Source organism: Bidens hawaiensis, unplaced genomic scaffold (genome assembly GCF_021521415.1).
Source record: "Bidens hawaiensis isolate Kalapana, Puna unplaced genomic scaffold, B.hawaiensis_p1.1 tig00033856_1, whole genome shotgun sequence".
NCBI lineage: Eukaryota > Viridiplantae > Streptophyta > Magnoliopsida > Asterales > Asteraceae > Bidens > Bidens hawaiensis.
The window spans coordinates 35,627-53,439 of record NW_027495830.1 but is presented as its reverse complement, the minus strand read 5'-3'; positions in this window follow the sequence as shown (position 1 = coordinate 53,439).

Below are 17,813 nucleotides of genomic sequence, written 5' to 3'. Positions count from 1 at the left end.
CATTTATTCACCAAGTAAGAGTGATCAAGAAACTAAAAGTCCAGCTGCACATACCATTAACTTGATCATATAGTTAAGATAAGCTTGATGCAAGCTACATAAGAAATTTACTTACCTCTTTTATTGAAGTGATTCCTATCAAATCAACAAGATACTAGAAAACACATATGCTAATCTCATATATATAAATCATGTGTAACATTGTATTTCATATATGTAGTGTACAAAGTAAGATGTTATTTGGTTTAAAACCATAAAATTTCAAGATATTACAAGTAGAATTGCTAGAACTTGAATCAATATTAAGAGGAGCTCGATTGGCTATTTTGATCAGATATATCACATGTAGTTTTATATTACATATATGCAGTACATATTATTATATTAAATATATGCATTATATAATTAAGATGTTACTGATCAATGCTAGCATACTACAATAGAATTGAATTAGATTTACTAGTATTTGAATAAATATCAATAGATGAACTTGGTGAGGGCACTTCAATAAAAGAAATTATTTCATTGAATAACACTTATTTCTCATATAGAAACGCCTAAATATTGATATAAAAGTTAATTTTGCTAGTAAAACTTTCAGACGAAACAACTAATCAATTTAATAGTAAAACGATTGAAATACCTCCAATTACCAGGTTTAAAGATTGAAATCAAAGCTAGAGAGTCAATCTTCAACGATTGTATATACGTAACGTAACAACTAATAAATTTATCAGTAAAAACGATTGAAATACCTTCATTTACCGGGTTTAAAGATTGAAATCAAAGCTAGAGAGTCAATCTTCAACGATTGTATATACGTAACGATGCGCGTAGAATTGATCTTCAATAGGTATTGCCGATAGGGTTCGACATCGACATTTAGGGTTCAGGTATGATCTTCAATAGCTGTTGCTGAGGAGATGGGGAAGGCAGAGCACATGGGTTCTCACACGTGTGTTGAGATGTATTGGGAAACATTTTTACAAAATTAACCCTATACTTAGGAGTTCTTTAGTTCTCTCCCTAACAATGAGTTATCTCTTGATCCTTCCCCTATATATATATATATATATATAGGTTTGATTTATTTTGAGAACCACTTTGAGTTTTAAGAACTCGAAAGAACTCAACGTAACAATTTTTTTTTAATTTTTTTTACACATATGTAATACGTAAGTGTAAGTAACGTTAAAAAAATTACAGTATTTTTTACACACCGAATCGACTTATTACACATGTGTAACTAACATTTAAACTTGTGTAATCATCAAAAATATTTATTCTCTCTCCTGATTAATTTTTTAATCAGATTTATTCTCAGCCACATATTCCATACTCATTTAATTAAATGTGTAGTTCATATTGATATCTTAAAGTTCTTACAACTCATTAATGTTATCAAAATAACATTCCCATATATATATATATATATTTATATATATGAGAAGGTTCATGTACATTTTAATCTTAACATGAGAACGTAGAAAATAATACTAATTTATAAAAAAATGAGAACGTAAGAAACAATACCAATCTACATAAACAAAGAAAAAAACCTAAAAATTACAACAAAAGAATCAAAATCAAGAACAAAATAATAACAACAAATACCAACTGACATAATGCTATATATTTATGTTTCTCTTATATATTTTATTTAATATTTTAATAGTTTATGTTCGTTTTTAGTCGAGATTTGTATACTACTAACACTTTTATGTTTTGTACGCAACGAAAGTTGATCGTGATAAAAAAGGGCGAAAAACGAGCTAAAAAGAGCCAAAACGGAGATCCGGAACGCGTCAGGAATGAAATCGGACAGAGAACAGATGAGACTGGGCCGGTCTGACCGGCCATCTTGGTGGGACACGCCGCGCCGCGCGGCCAGGTACCTACATCCTGGTCGCGCGGCGCCTACCAGTTGTTGGAGGATTTTTTTTACTTCGTTTATGTTTCATGTTGGGCTTTGTTTTGGGTATTTAAACATCTTTAACTAAAACCTGACAATACACTGAAGCCACCAGCAGATTTTGGAGTTCTTGGAAGGATATTTATAGTTTCGTGGTGATTTTGAAGGCAAGAGAACAGCTGGTGAAGAGTTACACGTTAATGTTTGGAAGGATATTTATAGTTCTTGGAAGGATATTTATAGTTTCGTGGTGGTTTTATCGTCTTTAATCTTTCGTTCATTAGATTTTCACCATGTTTTCAGTTTTATTTGCTTTGCTTGATTTAGACTTTATGATGCTAGGCTAAAACTTCATAGACTACCTAGGTCATGATGAACCTTAGTTCGGTTTGATTTTATTTGGGATTTTGCTCGTTATGGATTTTATGTTCTAAGTAAATTGTTGAGTTTGATTTAATTGATGCGTTTGATTGCTTGGTTTTGTTTACTTGGATTTATTGTTTCACATTGCCCTTGTTGATGTTTCATAGGATAGGGTTTTGTTAGGTCATTTACTATGTGTTCTTGAGTAGTTTGTGATTAATATCGATTAAAATCATAGAAACAATAAAATCAATTAAACAGATAAAAGTGAACTGCTAGCTTAGAAAGCTATAAGGTGATAGGCTATTGATAGATCTTTGCTTGTCGGGATTGCTAGATTTAGTTCATCGTAAGTAGTTCGTCTATGTTTGATTGTCAGCTTCGTCAATTAAGTTAATTAAGTCTTCTCAACTATCTTTGATTTCCGCACTGTAAGGTAGGATTTCATCATAAAGATACTTAGACATAATTTATTAAATAATCACAAGGAAGTTTAATTCATAAAACTGGTGAGTCTTAAAACTTGTTTGAAATCCATAGGCGTCTTCTTGAGGTTCAAAGGTCCTGTTCAGGTTTTCTGTCAAGGGTCTATTTCATGATCCCAGTTTCATAATTTGAGTTTTCCATTTAATTAATAACCGTAACTTTGGGGATTCTAGGCTAGGTAGTTATCTTTATCATCTGAATTAATCTAAGAGTTTTTAATTGTTTATTAGTTTAAAGTAATTAGGTTTAAGTTTAATTAATTAATTAGTTTAAGGTAATGATTATGTTTTATTATTATATTAATTAGGTTTAGGGTTTTATTATTTTATTTTAGTTTAATAATTAGTTAATTAAAGTAATCATTAGTTAATCATTATTAGGTTTTAATTATTAGTTAATTAATTATTTGGAGTTTTAATTAATTAGTATAAATTCCCCCTCATATGTTATTAATAAATAGTCGTGTCTTGTAGTTGAGTCTTGTTTGTTAGTTTCGTAATTTATAGAGTCTCATGGGTTTGATATCCGGAGTTACTTAGTTGTACTAGAGTCGACCGGTTCACTTTCCGGTTAGTAGTTTAAGGGTCTAGAGTATTACTTTGTGTCTAGATTAGTATAATTTTAGTTAATAATTATTTGACTACTTTTAGCACATCAAGTTTTTGGCGCCGTTGCCAGGGACTCTTGGCAATTGCGCAATTTGCTTTAATTAGACTTATTTGCTACATACATGCTATTTGTTTTATTTTGAGTCGTAGGAGTCTAATTAAATTTTAGTTTATTTTTGTTCTAGTTTTTAATTTTATTTTTTTTGTCTACTTACTTGGTTTGTTGCATTTTTCAGGTATATGCCACATATTCGTTCGCAAGGACTACCGCTGGATAATCTGGATTTTTCTTTGTTCAAAACCGAAGCTAGCTCATCAACAGAGAAACCAACGTCAGAAGCTACTTCTACACCAAAATCATCACCGCACAATTCACCAACAGAAAGCCCGAGAATTCAACCAGACGTCCAAATGGCCGACGATAGAATAGTTGCTGCTCAAGCCTTCGATGGCTTAACAGGAAACCGATCATGCATCGTCACCCCGAGATCAACAATCCCAACTCATGGCAGATTCCGTCATACGTCATGAACAATATCGTTCAAACTAATCAGTTTCAGGGACGTGATGACGAGGATACACCGGCACATATTAACCGGCTTTACCGCGTTTTGAAAACTTTTAATTTACAATGTGCAACTGACGATGCCATCTTCTTACATCTTTTTCCTTTTTCACTTGCAGGGAAAGTAGCTCTTTGTCTTGACACTCAACCACCTTACACGTTCACTACTTGGGAAGCATTGCGCTCAGCCTTTATCAAAAGATACTTCCCACCTGCTAAAGCGGCTATTCTTCGTGATCAGATTCACTCGTTTCACATGGAGCCGGTTGAACAGTAATGTCATGCTTGGGAGCGTTTCCAGAACATGCTAGCTTGTTTCTCATAGAATGGTCTCACACCATGGGCTCTCGTGGAGAAATTTTACAATGGGCTGAGCTACGAGACCCAGGTTCGTTTCAACACGGCCGCGGGAGGAAATTTAATGGCAAGGAAAAATGTCACCGAATGTAACGAGATGTTTGAAAGCTTTGCTCAATCTGATTTGGCCAAAGCGCCACCTCGCAGGAATTCCACTCCCGTCAGCAGTACATCCTCATCTTCTCGAGGTGTACACCAGGTTAATCTAGATACTTATGTGGCTGCTGCTTTGGAATCATTAACTAGAGAGGTGAAGGAGCTTAAGACGAAGGTGAACAAGTGTGAGTTTTGTAGGGGGGACATGGTACGTCGGAGTGCCCGGTGATGAATCAACAAGTCAAGTTTGTTGGTGGTCAGAATAGGTTTCTTAACAATTACAACAACAACAATCAGAATTGGAACACCTACAAGAACCCAAATCAGAATAACTCCAACTGGCGTCCCACGGGCGCACCATCCAGCTTCCAAAATTCTTACAATCAAGGACAAGGTCAGTACAATAATAATAATAACAATGGTACTAATGTTCAAAATAATGTGTAGGATTCTACTAGAGGAATGGGACGTCTAGAGGAGATGATGAAGCAAATATTGGAGAGGGATCAAGTTACACAGAAAAAGTTTGCTGAACACGATTATTCAAGAATCAACAATCTTCTTTGCTTGACCTTCAAAGGTCTGTTGGTGATATTGCTCTTCGTCTCGATGTAAGGCCTCAAGGTCAGTTTTCGGGTTCAACTCGGCCGAATCCGGCCGGGCAATTGAAGGCAATTACTACTCGTAGCGGAAGGGTTTTGGGTCCCGAGGTTGTTAAAGAAAGGGTTGGAGATGAAGATGAGGAAGTAGTAGATAAAGAGATTGAGATGGATGCTCCTGGTAAGCCACAAGTTGAGAAAAAGCCGGTTGTATTTCGACCACCACCCGATATTAATCCCGCTCCTCTCAAGAATCAAAAGTACACGAGGAAGTACAGGCGTTTTCTAGATATGTTCTGACAGTTGAATATTAATCTTCCGTTTGTTGAAGCCTTTCAAAACATGCCAAAGTATGCGAAGTTTTTGAAATATTTACTCAAGAGGAAAGATCGGTTGGGTGAGGTTTGATCTATTCCACTTAGCGGGGATTGTTCGGCGGTAGTCTTGAACAGGTCTTGGAAAAGTTATCGGATCCGGGTGTGTTTACAATCCCGTGTACGTTCGGAAGTGATATGATGAGTCAAGCATTGACGGATTTGGGTGCGAGTATTAATCTTATGCCATATTCGTTGTATGAGAAGTTGGCGTTGGGTGAGCTTACACCGAATCGTATGTCGTTGTCGTTGGTAGATCGTTTGGTTAAGTATCCGCGAGGTATTATTGAGAATTTGCTAGTAAAAGTTGACAAGTTTGTGTTCCCGGTTGATTTTGTGGTACTTGACATCGAGGCTGACGAGAAGGTTCCCATTATTCTTGGTCGGCCGTTTTTAAGAACGGCTAAGGCTCTTATTGATGTGTATGAGGGGAGGATCACACTTCGGGTTGGTAATGAGAATGTTACTTATGATGTTGCTAAGTCGATGAAGCACCCGGGTGATAATGATGATTTCAGTGGTCCATGCCATTCGGTGTATTTTCTTAATTATTTTATTCCGGGTTTGGATACATGTCTTGATTATATTTGTGGAGCCGATTTAGTTGGGATGGATGAGGAGAAAGAGTTGACGGAAATTATGAAGGATAGTGGGGAAGAAGTGGTAGATGACGTTTCTTGTTTGGCGGAGATTATAGAGGTTAGTGAGGTTATTTGTGAAAAAGAGGTGAAAAAACCCGCTCCGTTGGAATTAAAGGTTCTTCCGTCACATTTAGAGTATGCGTATCTTGAAGAAGGCTCGAATTTGCCCGTTATTGTTTCTTCTAAGTTGAGTGAGAAAGAGAAGTCAAAGTTGATAGAGGTATTGAAGATGAATAAAGGGGCAATTGCATGGAGACTTTCAGATATTCAAGGTATTAGCCCCGCTTATTGCACCCACCGGATTTTGATGGAAGATGAGTATAAACCAGTGGTTCAACCCCAAAGGCGTCTAAATCCAAATATGCAAGAGGTTGTCAAGAAAGAGGTACTTAAGTTGTTGGATGCCTGAGTGATTTATCCAATTTCGGACTCTCCATGGGTAAGTTCGACTCAAATTGTTCCAAAGAAAGGGGGGGTGACGGTTGTCATGAAAGAAAATAATGAACTTATCCCTTCACGTACGGTTACCGGTTGGCGAGTGTGTATTGACTACCGGAGGTTGAATGATGGCACTCGAAAGGACCACTTACCGTTGCCGTTTATTGATCAAATGTTGGAGCGTCTCGCAGGTCAGCAATTTTATTGTTTTCTTGATGGTTTTTTCAGGTTATTTTCAGATTCCAATCGCACCGGAAGACCAAGAGAAGACGACTTTTACGTGTCCGTATGGTACATATGCGTACCTTCGCATGCTGTTTGGGTTGTGTAATGCTCCGGCTACCTTTTAACTTTGTATGGTGGCAATTTTTCAGGATATGATAGAGAGTTCCATGGAGGTTTTTATTGATGATTTTTCGGTGTACGGTAATTCTTTCGATCATTGTTTGGGTAATCTTGAGAGGATGTTGAAGAGTTGCATCGAGACAAAGTTAATGTTGAATTGGGAAAAGTGTCATTTTATGGTGACAGAAGGGATAGTGTTGGGTCATAAAATTTCAAGAGATGGTATAGAGGTGGATCAGGCGAAGATTGACACAATTAGTAGGCTTCCTCCGCCGACAAATGTTAACGCTATAAGAAGTTTTCTCGGTCATGCGGGTTTCTACAGGCGGTTTATTAAAGACTTTTCTAAAATTACCCGCCCGATGACCCGATTATTAGAGAAAGATGTCCCTTTTGTGTTTGATGAAGAGTGTCTGAAGGCGTTCAAATTTTTGAAAGATCAACTCGTAAGTGCTCCTATTCTCGTGTCACCGGATTGGAATTTACCTTTTGAGCTCATGTGTGATGCGAGCGATTATGTGGTTGGAGCGGTTTTGGGGCAAAGGCGTGAGAAACATTTTCACCCTATTTATTATGCAAGCAAGACTTTGAATAATGCCCAAGAGAACTACACCACCACCGAAAAGGAACCTTTAGCCGTTATGTTTGCACTTGACAAGTTCCAGTCTTATCTTTTGCTTTCAAAGACCACCGTTTTAACCGATCATGCAGCACTGCGTTTTCTCTTTCACAAGAAAGACGCGAAGCCCCGTCTCATATGGTGGATTCTTTTACTTTCCGAGTTTGATATAGAGATTAAAGACAAGAAAGGGGCGGAGAATGTTGCGGCAGATAATCTTTCCCGTTTAGAGGATCCAAAGAGAGAAGAGATTCGTGAGAAAGAGATTGGTGATAGATTCCCGCATTAGTCGATTGATTTTGTTCGGCTGAAAAGCAAGGTTTGCCATGGTTCGTCGATTTTGCAAATTATTTATCTACGGGCGTTGTGTTGAAAGGGATGACTACTCAACAGAAGAAGTAGTTTTTCTGGGATGTTACTCGGTATGTTTGGGACGATCCTTTTCTTTTCAAGATTGGTGGTGACTTGTAACATCCCGTTTTCCTAGTTTCAGTTAAGAAATGAAAATACGAGTTATTATGAGTCGGGCTAGTGTTGGGTTAAATGGATATGGGTTATGGACTTGGGTTATGAATGAAAGAGGAAAAGACCATGGGCTTAAGCCTATGATCCATAATTATATAAGTAATAAATACCCATTAATCATTCATTTTCACACATATTCCGTACACCACAAAAAAACACACTTAAGCTCTCTCTCTAGTCTCTCTCTCTCTCTCTCGCAGCCGAAATCATCAAGAAAAACTGATCCCGATCAAAGGTATTGATAGTATGATATTGTATGAGCTTAAATCCGTTAGATATATTCACAAAACGACGAGTCGACACCGTTAAACCGTTTAAGTCACGAGATCCGGGTGGAATCAAGTATAAACCGAACCTATGATGAGCTTAGGGGTCACCCTAGCTCAGATCTGGATCGAATGGGACGAAAAAAGGTGAAAAACGAGTTAAAATTCATTTTTCCGGCGAATCCGCGGTTTTCCGGCGGTGCCGGAAAATTTAATACGAGGTAAACGATGCCAGGGAATGTTCTGACATTCCCTGACCTAACCCTAATTCGCTAACAGAAAGTTAACGAATTAGAGGTAATTCGTTAACGGGGAGTTAACGAATTAGAAGCATTTCGTCAAGCGATTCGTTGAGGATAAAATAACGAACTAGTATCTGATTCGCCATGACAATTCGTTAAGGAGATAACGAATTAGAATATCCATATCGTTATGCGGACTGATTCTTTATATGGGCTAACTCGTCAAAAGGACCGGTTCGTTAAAATGTCCAATTCGTTTAATAACCAGTTCATTAAAGAGTTCAATTCGTTACAGGAACCAGTTCGCTATGATGACTCAATTCTTTAAGAATAAGTAACGAACTAGAAGTTTAACATAATGACAGAACAGTCCATGGACTTAGAAAAAGAATCATTTAATTACAAAGAAGCCCTTGGAGTTTTGAGTTAGCAAATTAGATAACGATTCAAAATTCTAATGGAAAATGTGTTAAGACTGTTAATGGAAATAAAATTTTTTAAAGATAAGCCAGGGGCTTAGCCCCTTGGACCCTGCTAGGGGCTGCCTCCCCTAGACCCCGCTGCCAGGGACGCTGCCCCCGGACCCCATTCGTTGAGGGTTATAATTGGACTATAAATACGATATGGATAGTGATAGTAATTAATATACGTAATTGTTATACAGATAGTCGTGCACAGCTAAAGAGGGGAGTAACCATAAACGGTTAACGCAACCTTATTGAGGTCAGTTTCTAGACCCACTTCCTTGTTATGTTTTCGGGGCTGTGTGCATACTCGATGTGACAGTTAATACACTTACCTTAAGTGGTAAGTGTATGCCTTGTATGATTTATGTATGATGATTGCTTGACGGTGCGTGAACGATCTTCGGATATTGCATGTACCGTCAGGTGGTAGTTAAAGATACGATTGATATGTATGATGTAATATATGATGTATGTATGAATATATATGATGTATGCATAATGTATGTATGATATGTTGATGGTACGTGAATGCTCTTCGGAGATTGCACGTATTGCCAAGGAAGGTATGTAAGAATAGGTATGGTACAATTTCATGAAACAAAGGGACCAGACCCTAATAATATATGTGATGGTAGGGACCAGACCCTAATAATATCTGTGATGTTGGGGACCAGACCCTTTATAATATCTGTGATGTTAGAGACCAGACCCTTATAATATCTGTGAGGTTATAGGGCGGAAGGCTCTTTAAATAGGATGAATAGTTATATATGAAGAGTAAGTATGATTAATGTATACCCTTTCGGGCACGTGTGCAAGTATGAGAACAGATTGTATGTTGTATGATTAACTAGAACTCACTCAGCGTAGCTGACTTTTTGTATGCACGCATGTGAGTAGGTTTAGGCAACTTTCATAGGAGGAAGCACATGGCATGAACTTGAAGAAGCTGGCATCTCAAGGAATGTTATGTTATTTTAAAGACAATATTTTATGTTTAAACGTTTTGAATGCCCGTTAAGACAAGAATGGATGGTTATGTAAAATAATGGTTTGAATGTTTTAATATTCCGCGAACGTTTAATTTAACTCTGATATTATGAACTGTGTTTATGAGTAAATCCAATGTTAAAGTGAGGCACTGGTAACGGAGCCTTACAAGTTGGTATCAGAGGAAAGTTCGAGAGATTTAAGCATCCTACATGCTTAGACTCGAACAGAGAATGGGATTAAAGTAAGAAAAGAAAGAAGATGCCAGTACGAGAATACCATGTGTCACTCAAGCAAGCTAAGTAAAGGTAAAGTATGTGATTAAATTCACATGTAAAGTAGAATGATGAATGGATGTTTGCGTAATTGCTAAATAAAGAATGTATGAATGCTAACTTAATTGCTAGGGATAGGGGTATGTAATGCTATGAACTGTTTGATTGTCTAACTGTTAGAAGTAGAATTAGCACAAATAGAATCATAAGAGGAAGTGTATAGGACACGGAAGGTAACGTGAGCAGCTACTCACAGCTGGCCACTGTTATTACCTGTTAGCCTTACTATCCTTGTACTAAATGGTACCTTAAGTGATGACGTTTGTGTTTCCTTATAGAATACGTATAGCTGGAGAAAAGAAAGCTACTGGAAAGGGGGGACGTGCCGGACGTCGTGGTAGGCCACGCGTTGTCCGAGAACCGTCAATAGAAGCAGCCACTAACAATGAAGGCGAAGGAAGTGCGGCAGGTCGAAATCCGAGTAACAACGAAGGGGTTCAACTGGATCCTGCAATTCAAACTGCCATTGCTCAGGCGGTAGCAGCTGCTGTGAAAAACATGAATCCTGAAGGGTCTGCTGGAGGCCGTGAAAGAACCGCTGAAAGGGTGGAAGGAGATGGTAAGAAAAATGATGAAGGGGAGGGAGAAGAATCAAGCGTGGTTAAGTCAGTGAAGGTTGATGACAAGAAAAGGGGCCGAGGTGGGTGCAACTATAAGTCCTTCAATGGTTGTGACCCGCCGAAGTTGACTGGCTTAGGAGACGCAATCGCTACTCTTCAATGGATAACCGCCATGAATAAAATTATCCGAATTAGCGAATGCCATCCCGATCAAGCTGTGGGTTATGCTACCCAATCATTCGGTGAGGAAGCGATGTACTGGTGGGAGTCAGTTGAGCAGAGGAAGAGTCGAGAAAAGATCAAGGCCTTGAGGTGGGACGATCTGAAGGAATTAGTGATGAAACGATTCTGTGCTGATGCAGAGGTAGAGAAGGTTGAGATGAAGTTCTTGAGTCTGATGGTGGGTAAGATGACACACCGCGAATACCTCACTGAATTCAACCATTTGTCAAGGTTGGTGCCAGATATGGTGGACACCGAGGCCAAGTGGATCAAATGTTACCTTAGGGGACTGCCGCAGAATGTTCGCGTCTTGGTCATGGCGGGTAGACCTGCTACTTTTGATTCTGCTGTGAGGCTCGAGGAAACGGTTTATGAGGACCTAAAAGATGAGGTGGTTATGGAAGAGAAGAAAGAGAAGAAGTGTGTCGCTCCTGCTAAACGACCTGGTACTCAGTTATGGAACCCCAAGAACAAGCAACCAAGAGTTTGGGAAAAGAGGTCGTGTAAGACCTGCGGAAAGATGCATGGTGGTGAGTGTAAGTGGGGTAAGAGTTATGATGTGTGTAACAAGTGTGGAAAGGCTCATGGTGGGGAATACAGGATGGGGTCGAATGCATGTTATAAGTGCGGGAAGGTAGGGCATTATGCCAATGAGTGCAGTGTGAAGCCAACAAGTTACAAATGTGGCAAGACAGGCCATATGGCAAGGGAGTGCACTGATGGTGAGGCTGGAGGTAGTGGGAAGAAGGATGCTGATTAAGCGTGGCCGAGGACTAGAGCCTACATGCTGACCCGGGAACAAGCAAGACAGATTCCTGATGTTGTGACCGGTATGTTCTTAGTAAACGGTATTTCTGCTTCAGTTTTATTTGATTCGGGTGCGAATAGAAGTTTTGTAGCTACACCATTTAGTAAACTAGCTAAAATGAAATGCTGCCAAGTGTCTGAAACCTTCATAGTAGAAGCCGCTAGTGACACCTCGGTGAAAATAATGAAAATGGTTAAGATTTGTAGGATAGAATTAGAGGGACATGAGTTCCCTGTTACTTTGTATGTTATGACCTTGGGAGGGTTCGATGTAGTGTTGGCGATGGATTGGTTGTCTGAATACGAATCCCAGATAGTATGTAAGAGTAGGATTATAAAGCTAAAGTCCTTGGATGGTAGTGCGGTGACGGTTTATGGTGATAAGGAAAGTTCAGGGTTTAACGTCATTTCGATGATTAGAGCCGAAGGATTATTAAAGCAAGGGTGCGGTGCCTACCTAGCGTATGTTGTCAATGCTACGGCCGAGATGAAAGAAATGAAAGATGTCCCTATCATGTGCGACTACCCAAAAGTATTCCCTGAGGATCTTCCGGGGTTGCCACCGGAGCGAGAGATACAATTCCAGATAGATTTTATACCAAGAGCCCAGCCCGTCGCGAAAGCGCCTTACCGTCTAGTGCCTTCTAAGATGAATGAATTGATGTCCCAATTGCAGGAACTCCTCGATAAAGGTTTCATAAGACCGAGTGTTTCCCGTGGGGCGCACCAGTGTTATTCGTGAAGAAGAAGTTTGGAAGTATGAGAATGTGCATAGACTATCGCGAGTTGAAAAAGCTTACGGTAAAGAATAGATATCCTTTGCCAAGGATTGATGATCTGTTTGACCAAATGCAAGGATCAAGTTGGTTCTCACGAATAGATCTCAAATCAGGCTATCATCAATTGAAAGTGAAAGAGGCAGACATCCCTAAGACAATGTTTTGGACGCGGTATGGACACTACGAGTTCCTCGTAATGTCATTCGGTCTAACGAATGCTCCCGCAGCATTTATGGACATGATGAATAGGGTGTGCCGGCCGATGTTGGATAAGTCAGTTACCGTTTTCATTGACGACATCTTGATATATTCAAGAAGTGAGTCTGACCACGCCGAGCATCTGAGAGAAGTGTTGGAAATTCTGAAGAAAGAGAAGTTTTACGCTAAGTTTTCGAAATGCGCATTCTGGCTACGAGAAGTGCAATTTCTAGGTCACGTGATCAATCGTGAAGGGATTACCGTGGACCCAGCTAAGATTGAGGCTATAACCAAAATGAAGACTCCGCAGAACCCGACTGTTATAAGAAGCTTCTTATGGTTAGCTGGCTACTATAAGAGATTCATCGAAGGTTTCTCCAAGATAGCCGCACCGTTGACCGGTATGACCCGAAAGTCGATAGTACTCAGTTGGGGTAAGTTTCAAGAAAAGGCTTTTCAGGAGCTAAAGAAGAGACTCACGCAAGCTCCAATCCTTGCTTTACCCGACGGTGACAAGGATTTGGTTGTTTGTACTGATGCTTCGCATCGTGGGTTAAGTTGCATGCTGATGCAACGAGGAAAGGTGATAGCATATGCGTCTAGACAGTTGAAAGTCCATGAGAGTACTTATCCGACGCATGATTTAGAGCTAGCAGCAGTAGTGCACGCTCTTAAGATATGGAGACATTATCTGTACGGTACTAAGTGTACTATCTATACGGATCATAAAAGTTTAAAGTACTTCTTCGAACAGAAAGAGCTGAACATGAGGCAGCGAAGAGGGTTAGAACTAATAAAGGATTATGACTGTGACATTAAGTACTACCCTGGTAAAGCCCAAGCATTGGCCCCAAATGATGCAAGAGTTGTTGAAGCCCAAGCATTTGCCACAAATGATGCTAGAGTTGTTGTGAAGTTTTTAAAGATGTTTTTTACTCGTTTTGGAACTCCACGAGCGATTATTAGTGATCGAGGTACTCATTTTTGTAATTCCTTCATGGAGAAGGCATTAGCTCATTATGGAGCCACTCATCGCACCTCTACCGCTTACCACCCTCAAACGAATGGTCAAGTCAAAAATGCTAATAGAGGGGTGAAGACAATTTTAGAGAAGACGGTGGGAATAAGTTGGAAAGATTGGTCGGAGAAGTTGGATGACACGCTATGGGCATTCAGAACCACGTACAAGACACCGTTGGGTACTACACCATTTATGTTAGTTTACGGTAAAGCATGTCATCTTCCCGTTAAGTTAGAGCATCGGGCATTTTGGGCATTAAAGACGGTAAATGTTTATCTTACTAAGGCCGCTAGGAAGAGGTATTTTCAAATTCATGAGTTAGAGGAACTTCGTGATTCGGCGTATTCTCGATCGTTGGATATCAAGGAAAAGACGAAAGTATTGAACGATCGACGTTTAAAGACTTCAAAAAAGGTGAGAAAGTATTGTTATTTAATTCTCGTTTGAAGTTATTTGCAGTGTAGGTTCCCAGCCGGATCTACACGAGATATCGCTTTCTACGTAGGTGCGAATTCCCTACGTAAGACGTTACGAGTATAGAAAACACTACGAGCTAACACACGATACGATAATCAAACACACGTTGTATTTCAACCGTAAACACGTGATACTATGATCACTGAATACAAACTCTCTGACTCGAATACACGAATAAACTGGAATTCTATTTAATAAGCCGTAAACAAAACAGCTTATATAGACACGACAACTTCGCCTGGCATGTTCAGGCGAAGTTGTCCCTAACTTCGCTTGTCTAACAAGTTCGCCCATATAAGCGAACTTGTTAGCAACTTCGCTTACATACAAACACAAATCTAACTAACACGATTACAGACACTCGACACTGAACTACTGACATCATGCACCAACAGACTCCCCCTTGGCAGTAGCTTCATCTCTTTAGCTTCAAACACGTGTCTAGTAATCTTCAATCTTCTATCTTCAAGCATGCACTCCTTCTCGAACACAAACCGAGACAACTCTTTGATATTTCCTCGCTTCGTCTTTCCAAGCAGGAATATAAAATATCTTCTTATCATTCAACACCTGCAAATCAGCTTGCGATAAGTTTACCAAGTGCATCGGATCATAAACTCTTAGCACCTCTTGTTCATCCTCGTCTTCCATCACTGCCTCAGCTGTCTCACAATCTACATACCACCACTTCAGGTCTTTAAGCACATCCTTGGGCATTAATTTCATCGGTACTTCTTTCAAACACCGGATCGGTTTATACTTCATAATCATCCAAGGTTTTCCATCAGCTCTTAAACCTCTATCCTTGTCTTCAACAAGTTTTCCCTTCTGTGGTTTCAACAGCTCAAATTTCTTCTCTTTTATACTCTCTTTCCACACAATCTTCCCAATGACTCTAGCCATATTATCGTCACTTCTGTTTATCAATCCCAATCTGGCTAAGTCTTTCACTTCACATTCTGGCAGTGTATTCAACGATCTCAACATCCTTTTAAAGTACTGAACACCGTCATATCTCTTAATCACGAAGAGCCTCAACTGCTCATCATATATCCAGCAAATAATTCCTTTCTTCGCTTCAGCATAGCCTTTAATGTTGTAACTCTTCTTAATCATTGTAGGGACCCGCCGGTTTCTTCGTTTTGACGAACCACTGAGCATAGCCTTCTTTCCATCGAGGCTGCTCTTCCCGTTCAGTCTCATCACTTCCAATCTGTTGACTCATATCTATCTTCTCAACATCTGGTATCTCATGCTCCACATTCTCTTCTACTATCTCTCCCTCTTCAATCTCATTATCAATCACAATCTCTTCTCCAATCTTCTCTATCACATCACTCGGTAGTACATCATCATCACCAACCAAACCATCATCCATCTCCTCTACGTCCACTACCACCACATCATCACCACCAGCTGCAGTTGTCGACTCCCCCTGAGTTGTGGAAGTTCCAAGAGCTTGATCAGTTCTTGGCAACTCACCACCTGCATCTTTCGATGCATTGGGATCATCGTCTCTATCATTTCGTCTCTTGGTCCTCAACTCATCGCCTTTACAGCTCGTCTCCCCCTGAGATGCCAAGAACTCCTTGAAAGCATCTATGATTTTTCCATGTTCTACCAGCAGGGACGACTGCATCTGATTCTCTGCAACTAGGCGTTGAATAGCCTGGGTCTGGATAAGATTAATCCTTGACTGCTCTGCCACGACCTGTTCAAGTGCTGCTATTCGTTCAGAGTCTGATAGGGTTGCATCGAAATCGAACCTCATATGTGATATATCTTGAGTGTACTGAGGAGGGATTTCCGATGTCACCGGGACCCCAGAAGTAGAAATAGACGTAACCGCAGGTAGTATCGTCACCGATAACCCTGCAGTGGCCACAACAGTCGACTCGATAAATTGTGCCACGACCTCCGTTGGAGTAACAGTCGGAGGCGGCAACGAAACGATCTCAGGAGCCGAAAGTTGGAAAGTAGTGGGTGGGAGGCCAAATGTAGATGAGGTAGCCACCACGGGAACAACCGTAGCGCTTGGCCTTGTAACCTGTGATGTTGAGGGAACCATTGTCAAACCGGATAGTGCTGGTGGAGTGAAACGTACCACCCTAGAGCTCTCACCGGCTCCCGATCCTGCACCTATCCGTTCCCTTCTTGACCTCCGGATCAACTGTTGTACCTCTTCCTCATAATCTGACTCGCTGTCATCATCTGTTCTCTTTCTTTTCCCATGTAGTCTTTCTCGAGTTACCATAATCCTTCTTGCCTCTGCCACTTCATCATCAGAATCAGAACCAGCCACCGTAGCAGCTGTCCTAGTAACATTCACACCCGAAGCACGTTCAACCGGGACCTGTACGTTCTCCTCTGGATCCACCCGATCCATGTCAAAAAATCCCTGACCGCCAAACGCTGCGTCAAGGTCAACGTTCTCCTCCGGTGACACAATAGAAGCAGCAGGTATAGCTTGAGGTGCTCCTGCTTGTTGTGGTGCCGGGTCCCTAAACTCGTCCCCACGAGCAGGCACATACCCCGGGTTGATCAAGTACCCAAAAAGTGGAGTATGTCGAGGACAGAACTCAGGTTTGCTCCTCGCACTGGAGGATCTACATTGGGCGAAGATCCGTTTATTCACACTCTCAACGTATCGGATCGGACGGCGCTGAGGAAGCGTTGGAGCAACATGATTCAAGATCATTTGAAGAAATCTTGGATACATGATAAATCGCTCACGCGCCATCGCTCTTCTTTGACGATCAATCTCATAAAAGACCATCTGACTAAAGCTGTATCGTTTGTTGTAAGTCAGAGCAGTCATCGCTGACTGCATGGTCGCGCCCATGCCATCAGTGCCTGCCTTTCTCCCTGACATGCAAACAATCATAACATGCATGAGAAAAGGCCACTGGTCAAGTAAAAATCCTTTCCTCCTCTGCGTATCCCCCAAGGGACCAGAGTATCCCATTCTCAAAAACGCTCCATCACAGAAAGGAGCTACAAACTCTGTCGGGTCATCCCTTGTCTCATTTCCAAACCGTAAAGCCGCCCGGATTTGTTTAGAAGAGAACTGAACAATCTGATTGTTGACTGTTGAGCGCATCACCGAGGGTTCGACTCTACAATCATATTCCACGGTCTGCCAAAAATCCTCAATGTTGGGCAAGGATATCGGCAGAGTTGTTGTAATCGCGTGGAATATCCGCGAGCGTAACAGAAATGTGATGATTTCGCGGAAATCATCAACTCCGCTCGCCTCCGGGTCTAATGTTATATACATGTTGTGACCCGGGAAGAACTGTCTCTGGTTATCACCTCCGTCATCACCGCCTGCACCACCTGCTCCAGCTACAGCAGCCATATCTGCAACAAACAGGCTAAGTTAGATAAATGTCAAAGCAAATCACAAGTTCGCCTATTCCATAGGCGAAGTTAAAGGTGGGGCGAAGTTGGGAAACAACTTCGCTTCAACTTGAACTTCGTCTGTTAACTGTTAAGTACAAAGGTTCAGGCGAAGTTAATGA